At 39.6% G+C, this 18,072-nt stretch overlaps 1 long non-coding RNA gene across 1 annotated transcript in view; it reads left to right on the plus strand.

Annotated features, from left to right (window-relative positions):
• The window catches only part of LOC103690921 (uncharacterized), a 38,701-nt gene extending 21,906 nt beyond the window's left edge, over positions 1-16,795 (plus strand). Inside the window, exons 3-4 of the long non-coding RNA XR_010058835.1 lie at positions 12,431-12,550; positions 14,591-16,795. This is a non-coding gene — a long non-coding RNA (uncharacterized LOC103690921). The remainder of the gene's footprint in view (positions 1-12,430; positions 12,551-14,590) is intronic.
• The last annotated feature ends 1,277 nt before the right edge of the window (positions 16,796-18,072 follow it).

An 18,072-nucleotide genomic window follows, 5' to 3' on the forward strand; every position in this document is an offset into this window, starting at 1 on the left:
ATGACTACTGGGGATATGGGCTAGTAACAGGACAGCTGCATCCTTCCCAAAGCATAGCTATCTTTCAAGGATTTGTTATGCTAGTTTATGTTCCTCTCCAGGGGTTGCTTGTACCAGTAATGGGCTGATGCAGTCCTAGTGCAGTTTATAGCAGTTCAGGACAATCCCCAAGGGCTATCCCAACTCCAAAGTTCCTCTTTGTATTGTCCAAGATTCTAGTGACAACCTTGTTATAGATGGTTCTTCCTTTGACCAGTCTTCTCCATTTTATTCTGCATCCAATTCTTTAAAAAATTATTGGTTATTTTATTTATTTACATTTCAAATATCATCCCCTTCCAGGTTTTCCCTCCCCAACCCCCAAATCCTATCTCTCCTCCCCTTGTTTTTATGGGGGTGCTTCCCCACCCACCAACTCCTCCTTACTCATCACCCTACCATTACCCTACACTGGGTCATCAAGCCTTCACAGGACCAAGGGCCTCCTCTCTTACTGATGCCAGATAAGACAGTCTTCTGTTACATATGCAGTGGGAGCCAGGGGTCCCTCTATGTGTATTCTTTGGTTGATGGTTTAGTGCCTGGGAACTCTGTGTGGGGGGGGGTGTCTGGCTGGTTGATATTGTTGTTCTTGCTATGGGGTTGCAAACCCCTGCAGCTTCTTCAGTCTCATCCTAAGTCCTCCATTGGGGTCCTCATGCTCAGTCTGATGGTTGGCTGCAAGCATCCTGTTCAACAAATATTCTGTACACATATCCTCATCTCAGAGTATGTTCATATAGAAGTAAATTTAAGACATTTTTTAAAATATTTGTTATCCCAACAGTGTAATGCATTATAGATGCACTATTGCTCTTTTTTCATGTCATAAACATTTTTTATTAGATATATTTCTTTACTTACATTTCAGATGTCATTCCCCTTCCCGGTTTCCTGTCCATAAGACCCCCTTCCCTACCCTCCCCTTTGCCTATACGGGTATTGCCCCTATATATCACACTTACTGGGCCCCCCATATTCCCCTGCACTGGGGTCCAACCTTGGCAGGACCAAGGGCTTCCCCTTCCACTGGTGCCCCAATGAGGTTATTCATTGCTACATATTCAGTTGGAACCCAGGGTCAGTCCATGTATAGTCTTTGGGTAGTGGCTTAGTGCCTGGAAGCTCTGGTTGGTTGGCATTGTTGTTTTTATAGGATTGCAAGCTCTTTCAGCTCTTTGAATACTTCCTCAAGAGGACCCCCAAGGGGGTCCTGTTCTCAGTTCAGTGGTTTGTTGCTAGCATGGACCTCTGTATTGGACATGCTCTGTATGTGTCTCTCAGGAGAGATCTATATCCGGTCCCTTTCAGCATGCAATTTTTAGCTTCATCAATCTTATCTAGTTTTGGTGGCTATATATATATGGGGCACATGTGGGGCAGACTCTGAATGGCTGTTCCTTGAGTTGCTGCTCTAAATTTTGCTTCCATATCCCCTCCTATGGATATTTTTATTCCCTTTTAAGAAGGAGTGGGAGCATCCGCATTTTGGTCATCCTTCTTGAGCTTCCTGTGGTCTGTGGATTGCATCTTGGGTTATTTGAGCCTTTTGGCTAATATCCACTTATCAGTGAGTGCATCCCAAGTGTGTTTTTCTGTGATTGGGTTAGCTCACTCAGGATGATACTTTCTCGTTCATTCCATTTGCCTATGAATTTCATGAAGTCATTGTTTTTGATAGCTGAGTAGTACTCCATTGTGTAGATGTACCACATTTTCTGTATCCATTCCTCTGTTGAAGGGCATCTGGGTTCTTTCCAGCTTCTGGCTATTATAAATAAGGCTGCTATGAACATAGTGGAGCATGTGTCTTTGTTGTATGTTGGAGCATCATTTGGGTATATGCCCAAGAGAGGTATAGCTGGACCCTCAGGCAGTTCAATGTCCAATTTTCTGAGGAACCTCCAGACTGATTTCCAGAGTGGTTGTACCAGTTTGCAATCCCAACAACAATGGAGGAGTGTTCCTCTTTCTCCGCATCCTCACCAGCATCTGCTGTCACCTGAGTTTTTGATCTTAGCCATTCTGACTGGTGTGAGGTGGACTCTCAGGGTTGTTTTGATTTACATTTCCCTGATGACTAAGGATGTTGAACATTTCTTTAGGTGCTTTTTGGTCATTGTATAATCCTCAGCTAGAATTCTTGGTTTAGGCCTGTACCCCATTTTTAATAGGGTTATTAGGCTCTCTGGAGTCTAACTTCTTGAGTTCTTTGTATGTATTAGATATTAGCCCTCTACCAGATGTAGGATTGGTAAAGATCTTTTCCAAATCTGTTGGTTGCCATTTTGTCCTAATAACAGTGTCAAGCTTTTCAGTTTTTCAGAGGTCCCATTTATCGATTCTTGATCTTAGAATCTGACCCATTGGTGTTTTGTTCAGGAAAATTTCCCCAGTGTCCATGTGTTCAAGACTCTTCCCCACTTTTTCTTCTATTAGTTTGAGTATATCTGGTTTGATGTGGAGGTCCTAGATCCACTTGGACTTAAGCTTTGTACATGGTGATAAGCATGGGTCGATCTGCATTCTTCTACATGCTGACCTCCAGTTGAACCAGCACCATTTGCTGAAAATGCTCTTTCTTCCATTGGATGACTTTAGCTCCTTTGTCAAAAATCAAGTGACCATAGGTGTGTGGGTTCATTTCTGGGTCTTCAATTCTATTCCATTATCTACCTGCCTGTCTCTGTACCAATACCTTGCAGTTTTTATGACTATTGCTCTGTAATACTGCTTGAAGTCAGGGATGGTGATTCCCCCAGAAGTTCGTTTATTGTTGAGTATAGTTTTCACTATCCTGGGATTTTTGCTATTCCAAATGAATTTGCAAATTGCTCTTTCTATCTCTATAAAGAATTGAGTAGGAATTTTGATGGGGATTGCATTGAATCTGTAGATTGCTTTTGGTAAAATGGCCATTTTTACTATATTAATCCTGCCAATCCATGAGCATGGGAGATCTTTCCATCTTCTGAGATCTTCCTCAATTTCTTTCTTCATAGACTTCAAGTTCTTGTCATACAGATCTTTCACTTGCTTGGTTAAAGTCACACCAAGATATTTTATATTTTTTGGGACTATTGTGAAGGGTGTCATTTCCTTAATTTCTTTCTCAGCCTGTTTATCCTTTGAGTAGATGAAGGCTACTGATTTGTTTGAGTTAATTTTATACTCTGACACTTTGCTTAAGTTGTTTATCAGGTGTAGTAGTTCTCTGGTGGAACTTTTGAGGTCACTTAAGTATACTATCATATCATCTGCAAATAGTGATATTTCGATTTCTTCCCTTCCAATTTGTATACCTTTGACCTCTTTTCGATGTCTGATTGCTCTGGCTAGGATTTTGAGTACTATATTGAATAAGTATGGAGAGAGCAGGCAGTCTTGTCCAGTCCCTGATTTTAGTGGGATTCCTTCAAGTTTCTCTCCAGTTAGTTTGATGTTAGCTACTGGTTTGCTGTATATTGCTTTTACTATGTTTAGATATGGACCTTGAATTCCTGATCTTTTCAGGACTTTTATCATGAAGGGGTGATGAATTTTGTCAAATGCTTTCTCAGCATCTAATGAAATGATCATGTGGGTCTTATCTTTGAGTTTGTTTATATAGTTGATTACATTGATGGATTTTCGTATATTAAACCATCCCTGCATCCCTGGGATGAAACATACTTGATCATGATGGATGATTGTTTTGATGTGTTCTTGGACTCAGTTTGCAAGAATTTTATTGAGTATTTTTGTGTCAATATTCATAAGGGAAATTGGTCTGAAGTTCTCTTTCTTTATTGGGTCTTTGTGTCATTTCAGTATAAGAGTAATTGTGGCTTCATAGAAGGAATTTAGTAGCGCTCCATCTATTTCAATTTTGTGGAATAGTTTGCACAGTATTGGTACAAGGTCTTCTATGAAGGTCTGATCGAATTCTGCAGTGAACCTATCTGGACCTGGGCTCTTTTTGGTTGGGAGACTTTTAATAACTGCTTCTATTTCTTTAGGAGTTATGGGGTTGTTTAGATGGTTTATTTGTTCTTTCGGTTTAGAACAACAGTCGTTGGGCCATTGTTGAGAGATTTGACTCATCATCTTATCCCTGTTCCTGAACTATAGCCTCTATCATCTTAATGAGTCCAAAAATGTTTCACACTTTTACTTCAAGTGATATTTATAGTGCATATGTTCCTGGATACTTCTATGTCTGGACTCAGAGGGCAATATGACAGAGAAAGGCCATGTAGCAAGTGCAGAGAGAAGGGCACGTGAGAGGATGACGTGTTCAGAATCCATAAGCTAACAGCTCCAGGCTGTAGAGGGCTCACCCTTTAGAAGCTGGGCCGTTTCTGGTCTCTCAGACCCACACCATCTTTTATGGCTCTGATCACTGGGAGTAGTTCTTATAATTCAAAAGTTCTTGAGAAGTGGACACTTTAGTTCATTTTGACCTAGGGGAACTTAAGTCTTAAGGGACATAAGAAGAATATCATCCACATTTGTTTTGACAATCTGTCTTGAATATAAACATGATCTTGGAGAGGTTTTTATCTTATGCAATCCCAAGTTACCCTTGGCAAATGAAGAAATTTGATCATAAGGTAGGTTGTAATACAGGAGCAATATCCTTAAAAATACAGGAGCCTAGGGTTCCATCCCATCTGCACACACCAAACCCAGACGCTATTGCTGATGCCAAGAAGTGCTTGCTGACAGGAGTATGGTATAGCTGTCCCCTGAGAGCCTCTGCCAGAGCCTGACCAATACAGAACAAGTGCAGGGATCCCAATGGAGAAGTTAGGGAAAAGCTGAAGGAGCTGAAGGGGTTTGCAACCCCATAGGAAGAACAACAATATCAACCAACCTGACACTCCAGAACTCATAGGGACTAAACCACCAACAAAAGAGTACACATTGAGGGACCCATGGCTCTAGCTGGATATGTGGTAGAGGATTGTTTTATCAGGCATTACTGGGGAGGGCAGCTCCTTGGTCCTGTGGAGGCTCATTGACTCAGGATAGGGGAATGCTAGGGCACCAAGGCAGGAGTGGGTAGATGGATGGGGGTGCACCTTCATAGAGGAAGGGGGAGGGAATAGGAGGTTTGTGGAGGAGAAACTGGAATAACATTTAAAATTACAATAAATAAAATAATCAATAAAATATAATTATGTAAGGACTGCAAATTAGTGAGAGCTGAGGATGCAGCTGAATTGGAGTATTAACTGTTCTTTTCAGCACGGTTAGATTTTTTTCTCATATCACTTCAGATTATTGTAATAACCAAAGAGTTATTGAGGTGATGGTGTCTTAGCTGGATCACTTAGACTCATTGGTAAGAAAACCGCATTTCTCCTTGTGACAAATAATGAAAAGCTAAATTTGTGAATGTTCTAATTGCTTTTCATTGTTTGACAAACAATATCTGTAGAACGATATATACTGTAAAAATTACTTACTACAAGTCAAACTTAAGTGCCTACAGTTAATGCTTCCCCTTTGTTGGCATTCATATCTGACTTAATTCCAACTTTTATCAATGTAAATTCTCTATGCCATCAATTGGCATCGTTATGCCATTGATTTGCTGTCATTTCCAAATGTCACACATAACGAGAGGTTGTAAACGCTCATGCTGCCTGCTTTAGTGTGGACAAAATTAACGATTACTTCTAGCTTAACAAAACATTATCCTTATGAGTCAATATTTGGAAATATGGAATCATGTTTTGAGTTCCTGAGATACAATGCATGCCTTTAATTTATGACATGCTTCTAGAATTGGACGTTAGTTCGTGTAGGCAGTCTTGTATGTACATAAGCTTCAGATTGCAGAATTAAAAGTCTCCTCCTCAGTTGTCGAGCTCTGCTTCTTACTCATTTGTGATGTGTTACTAGGGAAACCCACTCCTTGAAATAATAATGAAGTGAGGACACACTTAGCTTTTCGAAAGCTGCTTAATGTTTTGCCCTGTTACACACACTTAACTTATGCAATATTTTCCTCTCTTTGTAAGGACAATTTGGCGTCACATTTTCTATGCATTTCTACTCATTATGCATTGAGAATGTGCTAATTTTTCTTTACGTTATTCGTAGAGATCTTATGATTAGATATATAGGAGTTGATAGGATATGGAGCCATGTGTGTGATGAGTATATTAATGTCCTACTGGCTATAATTGTTTGAGATTTCTGAGTCATCTAGGGGATAAAAGAATTATAAAACCATCTCATACTGTCTCACAGTTTTAGAATGAACAGTTTTCCCAGATTCATTTGTCAGTAACACTTCTTAAGGTTCAGTGAAAGGTTCTCTAAGTATCCTATAGTGATTTATTCATAACAAACTTTGCTGTACATTAGATGAGTGGAAACCAACCCCGTAATGTATGCTTGTAACTGGGATCCAAACGATTTAGGATGTGAACTTATGTACAGCCATTTTCTAATAGCAATGTCACTATACAAAATATGCATATGCAATTCATTCATGAGGTGGAAGGTTGCTAATGATGTTAATCATAATGATGCTGGTAGGAGTTAATAACTAGTTAAAGGCCATTATGTTAAAGACAATGATAACCATCAAAGTGTATTTAGATAACATTTATGATAATAGCAAGCTGAAAAATTACTTATGCCAGTAAATTTTTTGCAGTAAAACATATAACTCTAAAAGTCCTAATGGAAACATGAATGGGCAAGAAATAAAAATAATGTGTTTTAATGTTGCTTGTCTAAATATATCTCATTAATTGCCGAATAGTGTAGAAGGGCCTTGACTAAAAATAAGATCCTAGTGGAAAGAACTGTTTAGAGTGGGTCCACAGAGCAGGTTAGAATCAAATGCTAACTCAGACAGAGCATGGGAGACTTCTCTTGAGTATCAACATTTCAAACTGCAGGAGCATCATGAACCTTGTAAGTGTTGAAGCCGTTTCAGTCAATGGATGGTCTTATTTATTGATCCTTCCTGAAAGAGCGTGGGAATAGGACCACTTTGTGGCCTTTGCTTGTGTTCAAATGAGATTTTAGTAACTACATATTCCCTTAGAACCAAATATTCTACAAGAAGTTTCCTGTGACTGAATTCAATAAGCACTTCTCTCTTGATGTATGTTTTAATGGATGTATATTCTTCTAAGGCTAGGGGCGCAAGGAGAATTATCAATGCTATTTCTCTCACCGGCAGACTTAGCATGGAAAGGTGACAAGCTTGATGGTCTGATTAGATCTTCAGAACCCACATGGAGAAATAACTCCTGCAAGTTTTCCTTGGATCTTCATAAGTTTTCTCCATAAGTGTGTACATGTATGTGCACACACACTCCCTCCCTCACACACACATACACACACACACACAGAGTAAATCAATCAATAAATGTAGACCGTTATCTGCATGACTATGTTAATTGATTACTTGATCATTTGAGTTAAAAGCAAACCTTTCTCATCTGACAATATCCAGTGTAATACAAAACTACTTGAGGTATTTGTATAAGTTGGGAAAACAAAAACACTTTAGTTGGTAGAAAATTCTAAGAGACACACCATTTAGTGAGCAAACAACTCTGAATGGATCAGTAAAAGCATACTCTTTAAAATTTGAAAAATTCTTTTAAAATGTGCACATGACTTTTGGTTGACATATAGCATTTCAGCAGTGCAATATTTGTATACAGAGGCAATAATCACGTTATCCTCAGTTTCTGCCACTAAAACAAAAATCCCTCAGATGAGCAACGAAAGAAAGTGTGTATGTATATGTATATGATGTATATGTATGTGTATGTGTATACATATATGTATATATGTATAGATATTCTCAGCTCTGGAAATTGAAACCTGTGAACCATTTAACTGTATGTACTGTTAATGCACTGTCACAACTGTCCTTTATTTTGCCTCTTATTCTCAAGAAGGTTTTGTGTTTTTCTCCCTGCACTCTCTGGTATTTAATTCAATATATATTATACTATATTTTATAGAATAGAGTTTATTCAGAGCATGGGGAGGGTAGTTAAGAGGGTACTAGGGCAGAGGAAAGCAGAGAGAGAGAGAGAGAGAGAGAGAGAGAGAGAGAGAGAGAGAGAGAGAGAGAGAGAAAAGTAGAGAAGAAGAATAAAGGTCGGTTATGAGAATGTGGAGAGAGGAGAAGAGGGGAAGGGGGAGAGAAGGGACAAAGGGGAAGAGGGGAAGAGCAAGAGAACAGAGCAACACTTAATTCAATACATTTGCAGACACAAATATGCTTTCGGACTTAAATGCTCACTGAAACCCATTTATCAAGTTGGTACCTTTAAAAAGAATACTGCTCAGACTACAATTTCTCAACCAGTGTATTGTTTTCTTTTGCTACGGGTTTCAACAAAGACATACAGCTCTCTGATCATTACCCTTTTCTATATGTTTGTTGAAATATCAGGAAATTGAAATATCGCAGTGCACACAGGGAACCCGGAGGGTACAGGTAAACAGAATGAAGGATGAAGGGTGCACTCTTGTTGAATAAACGGAGTTTGATTTCGTGATGGGGGATTTTAAGACATTTATTTGTATGATCCATCATTCCTGTTCTATTGAGAACAATTATCATCATCTGAAAGACAGTTTTTGATAAACGACCAGATTACTCACTAAAACGTCCGGATCACGTAGTTATCAGGAAAGGGAGAAAGAAAATGAAGGAAGGGAATGATTACAGCCCCAAAGGGAAAGACCATGGCCTTGACCAGCGGAGACTGTCCTCTAGCAACAAGACATGGGCTCGTTCAAATTCCTGTCTTCTCTGGCAGGACCACGCAGGTTATATGCAGAGCACCAAATTCCTATCAGTCTTTTAACCTCCGCAGAGTACTTTGTGACTGTGCATATTGGCCTTGAGGGGAGCTTTCTATTTCATAATTGAGATCTCCATGCTAGAAACCTCTGGGGAATTGGGAGGGATGGCACGGGCGAGGGAATGCAACAGAATTGTACCACAGGGTGACCTCTACAAAACGAGGGTGTACACGCTGTGGAGAGAGGGCTTGATATCAGTATTTTGAGTGGGTTTCTATTTACAATATGAAAGCGTCGGTGTGTGAGGGCAGGGTTGTAGACAATTTATGTTCATGGAAATGTTTACATACATTTTTGTGCTTTCGAATTTGGCGAATCTGCTCGTCACACTTGTGTATCATAGGTAAGAAAAAAGCCCGATGTGGCGGCTATTTCATTCTTCAAACCGATGTTCCGTTGCTGTTATGAGCGTCTGCTTAATAAGACACATGGAGTTATTCAGTTACTTTTTTTTTTCATACTGTTTTATGATAACTAAGCAAGGTTTAAAGAGGGATGATAAAAAAATGTGTGTGTACATATGTGGAATTTCAAAATAGCTCCTCTTGTGCTGTGACATTCACATGTCCTTAAAAATGAATGACTGGGATGACATTCTGGCCACAGAACAGTCCTGTTGGCATTCTTTTGTTCCACTGATTTGGTTGTTTTGAGTTTTTTTTTTTTTTTTTTTGGTCGGAGATTTAGAAAAGGAAACCAGCACTCGGTAGGTGGCGCTAATGAGACACACTCTTGAACCTTCGACTGCTTCTGCTGTAATCTGTTCGCTGGTTTAAATTATGAAGATGAGTAGTTGGATGCACAGGGTGCAGAGAGATTAGCCACCTAGTCTCTCACTTGGGGAATTCTGATGTAGCAAGGGATTTTAGTGATCTGCCTGATTCCTGATATATATGGAATCCGAAGGTGATGTATGTTTGTTTGTTTGTTTATTTAGCCCATTTCGAATTTGGAGAAAATAAAAACAACCACCATTTTTCTTTTGCTGAAAATAAGACTTACTTTCCTTAAGTCCGTGGGTAAATCCTTGCATTGCAAGAGGAGAAAACGCGACCGTGTGGATTATAGTCGCTAGTTATTTTCTTAGAATTCAAATGGGAGTCATGGCAGCTACCAGAAGGAAAATTTTATCTTGTTCATCTTTGAGGCATGAGTGCTCCAAGTTGGAAAAATGACTCTTTCTCTTTCTCTCTCTCAATTTCATTGTGCATTCAGAACAAAGCCGGAATTTACAAAAACAAGAAAATATTAGTTAATGTTAACGGGTTGAGGCATTTGTTTATGTTGTCCGTTTAAGAATTAAACTTCAAAACGGCATTGATTTTGCACTGGAAGTCACCAGACAATTCCAGAGAAAGCTGAGAGCCACTGCAACAAGAAGAGTTGTGTTTTAAGTGGAGTCAGAGTCATTTATTGAGTCCACACCCGTTTGTATTACCTGAAGCTACAGCTGCACACGGGTTACATCCACACTGACATTCCGCTCATCCTAAGATTTTCACTGTTGCGTATTCTTTGGACAAGAGTCAGCCTCATCCAGTTCTGTCCTCTGATTTGAACAAATCTACCCTTCCACCTTTCCTTTGCAACTGTTTGAGACAAGTGGTTGGATAATACTATTTTAAAGCAGTTCCCTACGGTTACCAACCCTTAAGTAACAACCTGGTTAATTTTCACACGTGGTATTAATAGTAAGCTCAGTACAGTAATATAGCCAAGGCAACGTTTTGCTTTAAGACATGTTTAATTTGATGTTTAGCCATAAATTAAAATTTTGACTGTTGAATTCCTTGCTCGCAAGTGGCTGTTTTAGTTACATTTATCAGCATGGGACAAAGGTTACGGCTTAGTGAGTTCAAGTCCCCAGTGTTTCATAAGCATTGTTACAGACAGATATATTGTTTTCAAGAATTAAAATAAAATTTTCCCAAAGAGAAGGGTCTTTTCAAGGTAACTCATCATTTCCCTCTCTTCCTTCTTTCTCCTTCTCCTTCCTTCTCCTCTTTCCCTCCTCCTTCTTTTCTTCCTGTTCTTAGTCTCTCTCTCTCTCTCTCTCTCTCTCTCTCTCTCTCTCTCTCTCTCTCCCTCTCCCTCTCCCTTTTCCCCCCTCCTGCCTCTCCTGTCTCCCCTCTCCCCTCTTTCCTTTCTCCCCTTTTGATCTTTTGAAGCAGGTTTTCTCTTTGTAATCTTGGCTGTTCTAGAATTTGCTTTGTAGACCAGGCTGGCTTTCAACCCACAGACATCCACCTGCCTCTGTCTTCCAAGCTGGGATTAAAGGCATATGCTACCATGCTAGGCTAATCCATCAATTTCTTATGAGGCATAGCTGGAAAAGAATTTATGTGTTTCCTATTTCTGTAAGTTCAATATTAATCATATATTATTTTGAACTTATGGGTCAGAGCTAGCTGTCAAGAGACTAATATAAAATCCATTCCTCACTTAGAAACTTCCAGAATTTAGGAGATTCAATGGGTTTTTCTATAAATGGTTTTGGAAAGTAAACATGATAAGCTGAAGAGGAAAGGGTCCCCCTTCACCTCTTCCTGGCTTTGCTTCTTAGATAACTTAAGGATACATAGTTATATACTATGCCATTCAGCCTCTTGAATTGTACGGTTTTACTCTGTCCCCTGAGTTTTACAACCACTGCCACAACCAATTTAACAGCATTTTTGTCTTGCCCAAAAGAAGCCATGCCCCACAACATTTTTGGTGATAGCATTCTCAAAGACACTTCATTGGCATGTGCCACTAGTCCAATAATACATTGTTGCAATTTTTATGTCTTGTAATCTATTTCTAAATGAAAGTGGGAGGAGTAAGAGGAACTGCAAAATTACAGAGTTTGTTACATTAATTCAAGTAACTTTGTATCGCTGTCAGTTGATTACCAACTAAGGAATTTTCCTTAGCTTTTCTTCATATTCAATGTATTTGTTCAACAAAAAGTTATTATGCAATTAGAAATGTGTATAGCACCGACTGCTCTTCCAGAGGTCCTGAGTTCAATTCCCAGCAACCACATGGTGGTTCACAACCATCTGTAATGGGATCTGATGCCCTCTTCTGGTGTGTGTGAAGACAGATACAGTGTATTTGTATACATAAAATTAATAAATAAATCTTTAAAAAGAAAAAAGAACATGTGACTAGAGTGAACGTCCTCAGTTGAGTTTGAGAGTTGAGAGTCATCTATATTTAAAAAAATTAAGGGCTATGATTAAAATGTAATTAAAATATGTAATACATTGCTTAAGACATAACTTTACTTTTCACATTTTGTTTGGGGATTTCTATCACAATTGGGATTGACTATTCTGTCAGTGAACTCGGTCCTTGGAGAAGAATCCCTTAATTGCTTACTGCTCCTCATTTGTGCATGGGGCCTTGTGACACGCCACTTCTATATTAGGATGGCAACTGGTAGAGTCATGTGCAGCTCTTTTTTTTAGGTGACCATATTGTCAGTATTTCATGGGTATGGCTTCCCTACTATATTGGAGCAGACGTCCTGGTCCTTTATCTTACAATCTTTCCGTTCCCTCTTCTCTAGGATTCCACGAGCGGGTGAAGGGATTGCGCTGTATATGCATCACTTGGGGTGCTAGACGGCATATAGATTTGGAGCTCATCAGCAGCCATCTTATCAGACTTAAGGCCCACTCGACAAGAGGTAATTCATGCCTGGCACTTTAAACCAATTCAACTCCCTGTGGCTGACAAGTTTAGGTACTCTGTTAGGTACTCTAGAGAAAACCTACTAGTGTCACTCCCTTAAACCATTATAATTCCTAGGCTCATTACAAAAACGATCCATATGGTTAAAGATGAGTGTAACAAGTGTAGCTCTCATGCCTGTCACGCCTTATCAAATAAGCTTTTTTTCCCCCCTGAGGCTACCACAAAAATATCCTTAGTGTTTCTTTTAAATGCCGCTACCATAAAGTACTGTCGTTCTGGTCTGTGAATGTATTTGCCTTCATTTTTAAAGGATAGCTTGGCTGATTATAAGATTCCTGTCCGGCAGGTTTTCCTCCATTATTTTGAATATAACAGCCCATCAGAGCATAGCTATCCCTTTATTCTTTCAAAAGAAAAAAATGAGCTCTTACCCTACAGATGTTCCCTTGTACATGACAAGTCATTTTTCTTTGATGCCTTCACTATTTTATCTTTGAATATTTGACTATTTTCATGTCCTTGAACATGCGAGTGTATAGACAGTTTTGTGCTGTCCAGTTGGAGGATTATAGGAGTTTTTTCAATGTGTCTTAAATATGTTTCACCAAGTTTGAGAAATTTGCTTGAATATTTTATGCCTCTTTTTATCTGTCTGCTAATATGATATTGTCCATACTACACACTTAATGGCATGGGACAATTTTTCCAAGTCTGTTCACTTTCATTCTCCCGACTCTCATCTCCAGGTTGTACACTCACTACCGGCTCTCTTCAGTTTGACTGGATTCTTGCCAGTTCCAACCCAGTGCTGAGAACAGAAGTTACTCGATGTTCTTTTAGAACTACCTCTTTTTAAATACGCTGTACTTAATGAGACATCCTATACCTTTTATTTTTTTTACCTTTTTAAACCAAGGTTTGTTTAGTTATTTGGACATTTTAATAATTTTATTCAGGTAGTATAGAAAAATCATTATGAAATAATTAACTTAAATGTTTCACTTGCTACAGTTGATGTTTCACTCTCTCTTGTCTGCTCTTTCCCGTGTGTTTGCTTTGTTTCTTTTCACTGAAAACTTTAGTTTAGGTGAAGTATTGTATCTACTCTCTGTCCTGATCACCATCAAAACTATTGGCATATCTATATTTGTTGACTAGGTTGAACTATGTGGTGATGTCCCTGTTCTTCACTGTGGGTGATGTCCCTTCTCATATATGGAAGCTGTGTCTGTAAAAAGCCATTCTAGTAGGCAGGAGTCTGAACAGCATTGTTTCCATAGTCTTTGTCCTTGGACCTTTAGACATTTATGTTTTACGTTTTAAAACCTTAGTATGTGTGCGGATATATTCCTGTGAGTGCAGGTGTTTTCAGAGGGTAGAGGCATGCGATCTCTTGTAATGGGGTAACACGTGCCTTGGAAAGCTAGAAACTAAACTCCGGCCCTAAGCAAGAGCAGTCAGCACTCTGAAGCACCAAGCATCTATCTCTCCAGCCCCTCCTTGAACTTTTTATTAACCTGTCTGCCTCAGTAAACATCACACCCAGCTGTTAGCTTCAACTAATTGCTGATTTATGCTCTATTGTTTTTAATAATACCCTGGGGGCATTAAATGCTTCGCTGTGTGCTTTAATTAAAGTCGGAACCCTTTGCATAGGGTAGACTCTGAGGTCAGCATCTGGGCTCTGTTCTGTCCCGTTTCTTTGGTTCTCTCTTGTGAAGTAAGTATGTGGTTTATGATTTAGCTTATCATCCCCAGAAGCTCCAGGGCATCATAATCTTTATTGATTTGAAGCTCCTTCATCTTGAAATTCCCCCACGTTTTATTCCAGTGTTAGTTTCCTTGAGTAAAGCTTTTGGTTTCTTTTCTTCTTTTAGTCATTTTTCAACATGCCAATTTAGCAAAACCTTCTGTTGCAGCTCTAAAAGTGGGGAGATGGCTTATTTTATTTGAGTAAAGCCACTGCTTTACAGGCAGCGCAATGGGCGAGTGTGGTAGTCTAATTTTCTTGCCTTGCTTCCTCCTCTTCAAGAGAGCTGGAGTGAAGCTGAGCAAAGCCCCAGGATTTATGGACTGCTACACCCAGGGTATAACTTCCGATTGCTGGTGGCAGATCGTGGAGTAAGATTGCTCTGGACTTCTCAGCTGCTCCTGGATGAACTAGATAGAGCTCAGGTGTGTTGGTACTGGTAACCAGTGGTCCTCTGATTGTCCTGGGAGGAAACTGTAGCATTGCTGGGAGCAGGGAAAGATGGAGTCCCTGTTTGTGGCTGCTTAGACATAGGAAAAGGATACCACACTAATTGGGACTTATGAGGACTAGAAATGACGGGTTGATTCTCAAATGCCTCATGTTTATTATGATTTTACTTACATTTTTCAGGTATTTTGGACAGTCTATTTTTTTGTACTATTGACGTCTGCATGTGATCCCCATGGGTCTGCTGGCTTCAGTTACCTCCACATTGTTTTTTAAAAGGGAAAATACTTTGCACTATTGTCTGAATGTTCGTATCCCTCCAATATTCATATGTGGACACTTAATCAGTATCAGGTAGTATAGATAGGACCTTGAAATGATGAGTAGGTCACAAGAGACAAGGCAATAATACTCTTATTAAAGAAGAGTATCAGTCTCTAATACCGTATGAGAATACAGAGGGATAATCTAGTGCATGATATTTTGTTATCATAGCAAAGTTGACTAATATATTCAGAGAGGATTGACAAGGCACAATTTAAAAGATGCCCTGATTCCACAGAGATATACCCCCCAATATATTAATAGAATATAACTTATCAGTGTATTAAACAAGAGTGCTTTTATGTAACAATTAATGAACCTAGGTTGTAATAGTACAGACCACACAGAGACCATACATTAGGACTCATTCTTAGTGGCTTGTGTTATATACATTGGGCATGGTTATTGTTATGGTATTATTGTACAGATTATTTTTTAACTAACCTAAAATCCTCTGTACTTTGAATATTCAGATTTCACCTCACCCCAAAACTGGCAGCCACTGGCATCTGCATCTTTATTGCCTCTGGTTTTGCCCTTTGAAGAATGTGCTATGCTTAGAATAATATGGCTGCATCCTTCTCAGGTTACCTATGTTCACCTAGCTATATGTATCTGGATCTTTTCACAGGTTAGAGCTTAATTTTTGCATTGAATACCATCCATAGTTCGGTCTATCATAGTTTACTTTTGTCCCATTGACTTGTAGAAAGACATCTTGACTGTTTCCAAAATTTGACAATAGTAAGTCCTATGTATGCATCCATGGGCAGGTGTGTGTGTGTGTGTGTGTGTGTGTGTGTGTGTGTGTGTGTGTGTGTGTGAATATTGTTGTAGTTTGAATATGCTTGTCCCATGGGAAGTTGTTTTATTAAAAAGTGTTGTTAGAGGAAGTGAGTCATTGTGAGGGTGGACTTTGAGGTCTCTATGCCACCCAGGATGGAAAGAGAGCCTCCTCCTGGCTTCCTACAGAAGAGAATCTCTCCTTGTGGCTGCCTTCAGATCAAGACGTAGAACTCTCGACTTTTCCAGCACCATGTCTGTCTGCACACAGCCATGCTTCCTGCCATTATGATAACGGACTGAGTCCCTGACATTGTAAACCAGCCTCGATTGAGTGCTTTCCTTTAGAAGGGTTGCCTTGGTCTTGGTGACACTTCACAGCAATGGGAATCCTCACTAAGACAGACATATTTTCTTGATATGCTCATTGTAGTTTAAAATGTGGTAAACCCAAAGAAAGAAAGCCACGTTGAACTTAGATTGCACAGAAAATAATTTATTAGAGATACTACTTGGTGGAAGTGTAGTCTTACGTATTAATAAGACCGGTTGAGTTCCCACATTTCAGACTAGAAGGCACGTATATTCGGATTAGAGCAAAAGTGATATTTTAGTTTGAGTGTAGGTACATAGTGTGTTGTAAGCTAATAATAATGAAAGAGTCACCCCTCCGTACCAGCAGTCTTGGTTATAATGCTCAATATCCTGCTCTAAAAGTTTGTATGGTTTGTTGGAAAACTAATCAGGAATAACTAGGGACAGTCATGGCAGCTAGAAGTCAAAATGACAGCAGTCAGTCAAGCCGAATCTACAGAGCACATATTCAGGTTTGCAAGAAACTGCCAGGCTATGTTCTGTATTTTTGTTTTATATATTTCGTAACCTTGAATGAGGAATCATGTTACTAATTCTCATTAGTATTTAGTGCTAACAGCCTTTTGAATTATAGTCATTCTAATATATATATATATCTATATATATATCTATATATATATATAGTAAGTCATTGTTATTGTATTTTGCTATACCTTAAAAAGATAGGACACATATCCTATATATTGCATTTTTACCTGTTTATCTTCTTTTATCTCTTTTCTTATCAATTTCTTTTTTATTTGCATTCCAGTCATTGTCCGCCTCTTCAGTCCCCTCTCGTACAGTTCCTCACCCCATTCCTCCTGCCCCTTGCCTCTGAGAGGGTGCTCCCCCATCACACCTCCCTCTTCCCTGGGGCCTTGAGTCTCTCCAAGATTAATCACAGCTTTTCCCACTGAGACCAGATCTGGTAGACCTCTGCTATATAGGTGTCAGGGGTCTCAGACCAGCCCATGTATGTTCCTGGTTGGTGGCTCAGTCTCTGGAAGCTCCATGGGGTTTGGATAAGTTGAAAACTGCTTGTCTTCCTGTGGGGTCACCCTCTCCTTCAGCTCCTTCCAGCCTTTCCCAAATTCAGCCATAGGGGTTCTCTGACTTCAGTCCAATGGTTGTGTGTAAGTGTCTGCTCTGTCTTAGTCAGTTGCTTAGTCAGTTGTAGGGCCTCTCAGAGGACAGCCATGCAAGGCTCTCATCTGTAAGTACATCACAGCATCAATAATAGTGTCAGGCCTTGGTGCCTACCCTCTCCCCCACCCCTGCTCCTTGAGATGGATCCCAAGTTGGGCTGGCCATTGGATCTCCTTTCCTTCAGTTTCTTCCCCATTTTTGTCCCTGCAGTTCTTTTAGACTGGAACAGCTCTGGGACAGAAAATTTGACTGTGGGTTAGTAACCCTGTCCCTCCACGTGAAGCCCTTATTCTGACTTATTGTTTGAACATGTCCTACATGTATGCAAGATGTTTAAATCTGATTTACACCTCTTTACCTCCTGCCAGCTTTCCCCAGGACTCAACATTTCATCTTACTCTCAACTTATGCCCTTTACAAAAGATTATCATCATGATTAATAGCCTTCTGTCTTAGTTATTGTTCTATTGCTGGGAAGAGACACCATGACCACAGAAACTCTTATTTAAAAAAAAAGCATTTAATTGGAGCCTGTTTTCAGTTTCAGAGGTTTAGTCCATTATCATCATGGTGGGAATCATGATGATATACAGGCAGACATGCTGGAGAGGTACTGAGAGATCTACTAACCCTGTCCCCCCGCCCCAAAATAAGATTAGTGCTGATCATGTGCAGATGGGCATGGGACAGTCCTCTAGGGCGTG

The sequence above is a fragment of the Rattus norvegicus genome, chromosome 1 (assembly GCF_036323735.1).
Source record: "Rattus norvegicus strain BN/NHsdMcwi chromosome 1, GRCr8, whole genome shotgun sequence".
NCBI lineage: Eukaryota > Metazoa > Chordata > Mammalia > Rodentia > Muridae > Rattus > Rattus norvegicus.